The following is a 2,926-nucleotide window of genomic DNA, read 5'->3' on the forward strand; positions in this document are numbered from 1 at the left end:
AACTTGCGTGTGGAATAAGCACAGTATGGGTTCATTGCAGGAAAATATTTAGTAATGGCCGTTTTCAATTGTTTTTCAAATTTTGTTGAAATGTTACCAATTCATGGTAGTTTTAGGTAAACAGGACATTTGTTAGGACCAAATTTTGGTTCAGTTGAGAAGCTCGCAATTTTCCTTGAAGTAATTTGATTGATGACGTTTTTTTGCATACCCATTTTCGAGTAAAATAGTTTTAATTGTCTTCAATTCGAAATCTAGTTTAGATTTTGAACAGATAACTAGAGCCCGATGGACTAAAGTAGCAATAAGGTTCGTTTTGCGACTTTTAGGACTGAAATAATCCCATCGTGTGTGCTGTCATGTAAAGGTAGGTTTTCTGTATATACTGGTGAGAAAACGAAAGTCATCTGTTTCAACTAAGACGTCTAGGAACGGTAAAGAGTTATGTTGTTCCTTTTCGAAAGCAAATTTGAGAGCCGAGCTTTAATGACATCATGTATCAACAGATTGACGGAGTCGCCATGGGTTCTCCTCTTGGACCTACCTTAGCCAATATATTTGTTGGTTTCCATGAAAAAGAACAATTCAACAAAGTTACCAGACCTGCTGTTTACTTCCGCTATGTAGACGACACATTTGCCATTTTAAAAACTGAACAGGAATGTGAGTGTTTCTTACAAGACCTCAACTCGTTGCACTCGGCTCTCATTTAGGGGGCATAAAACTTTTACTCGCAAGATGTTCTAAATGCTTGCACTTGCAAAGTAATCCTCTAACGCATGGCTTCATTTAAAAAAGGGAAAATGCACTTTAGGTTTTTTAATCCATTAGGTGGCTTAAAACCTGTTAGCCCCAACATGTTGTGGAAAATAAAATAAAAATTATAAAAACAAATGTACTTACCTTTTACTTGTGTCTTACATAATTATATGTATTACAGACATAGATCAAAGCTGGGTTTAAATGATTATTTAACTGAGACTTGTAATTTTTTTGTGAGAAAGAAAAACTCTAAATGAATACTTGATCTTCCAAAGCCATCGTTAAATGTCCATATGTAATACATATACAACAAAGCTTTATTATGAAACAAAAAATTATATCTTAATTCTTTCATTCAGTAGAGGGCGCAAAACCTAGTGATATCAACATGTTCTGAAATTAAATGTTCTTTGGAATATACATACATTTTTAATCCCCTCGTATAACTTGTGACAAACATATAACAAATTTATTATAAAAAGACAGAATTTCTGTGTCTCCAGGCTCGTTTACTAAATACAGAGTGTGAAAACTATCAACTATTGCATGTGCTGAAAAATAATATTCTAAGAAAAAGACTCGCACTTCCAAAGCTACAAATTTAGTGTCTCTAAGGTATTTTACTTGCTACTAGGCGTAAAACATACAGTTCCAACATGTAATAAAAAAATAAAATCCTAAAGAAATAATTACACGTCGGAATCCATCCTCAAATTTACATAAGAGATAGACAAAACGGGTCTTTATTATACAAAAGAATAAACTGTGTCTGTCTGTCTGTCATTTAACCACTATGGTGCCTAAAACCTACTAGTTTCAACATGCACTTATAAGTGAAAATTCTATGCGAAAGACTTAGAACGTAGTTTCACCGTGAAAATATAACAATTCTGCGTTTATAAACTCTCATTAACATGGTAGATAGTATAAAATCTTTTAGATGCAGTACATTCTGAGAAAAATATCTAAAAGATAATTACACTTTGTAAACCATTCTTATATTTATATATATGACAGACATACAACAGAGATTCATTACAAGAACAAATTGGATGTCTCCAGAGCTGTTTTTCCACTAGGGGCATAAAACCTACTGGCACCAATGTGTTCTGAAAATAAAACTTTCTAGAAATAATACTTTATTCCCTAAGCCTCTATCATCCTTACATCAACTGTTGTTCAGGTGATATCTAGAAATTATGCCCCATCTTTCTTGTAATGAGAATGGCCAGACACGTGGGTAGCTCATGTTATTCTGGATAAATGAGCTTTTTTGAAAATAAAGGAATGTGGATTTGGTCAGTTTGGTACATAGTTTCAGCTTGAAGAGTTGGAATAGATGAGCCAGTAAAAGTGACCATCATGTCTAAGTAGACAGCAATTAGACACACTATGTTTGTGTTTCATTCTAATAATAAGAATTGTGCATTTTACTTTTCACTGCGTGCTCAATCTCGTCATTTCATTTTACATTGACTCAGCCAGTAAGAGGTGTAGTATTGATCTGTAATCTAGACTTTGATCGAATCTACTATTATCTAGCAGATCTAATCAAGGTAACTCTTTAGTTAATTCAGATTACATATATGTAATGATTGTTTAATAGTTTTAGTATGTAGTTGTTGAATCAAACTCCAATGTGACTGTTTCTATTTGTTAGCATTTTATCACAACGTTTACGCATAGGGAACATATGTAACATATATGTAATGTTTTTAGTACCACCAAATCAGTAGTAGAGATGACCACGCCATGCCTTAATACCAGTGTGGAGGCATCGACATCCAAGGCGGAGACTCTACCTGAGTGGTGGACTAAAACCAAAGCCCTGCAGTAAGATAAGTTGAATCTCCTTAGTACACACTCAATATCATCCCATGCTTGAGCAGACAATGGCTGTAAAGCACCACTTCCATTAACAAGAAGAACACAGACCTACAACCAAGAGGAATGTTATCTGCTAAAGCACTGAGAGCACCCCTTGCAGTTAGAGGGAGAAATAAGCAATCTCCGAGATGATCTGGTGAGAGCTCAAATGGCCCTTACAAGGACCTGAGAAAATGTCACTATGGCCCGCCACAAATCAGCTGCTGCATTGAAGGACCTGCTGTTGGGGCTTCTGCAGGTAATCAGCTCCAATTTTTCTACAAAGTTATGGAAATAT

This window comes from Limulus polyphemus, unplaced genomic scaffold, assembly GCF_000517525.1.
Source record: "Limulus polyphemus unplaced genomic scaffold, Limulus_polyphemus-2.1.2 Scaffold517, whole genome shotgun sequence".
Classification (NCBI taxonomy): domain Eukaryota; kingdom Metazoa; phylum Arthropoda; class Merostomata; order Xiphosura; family Limulidae; genus Limulus; species Limulus polyphemus.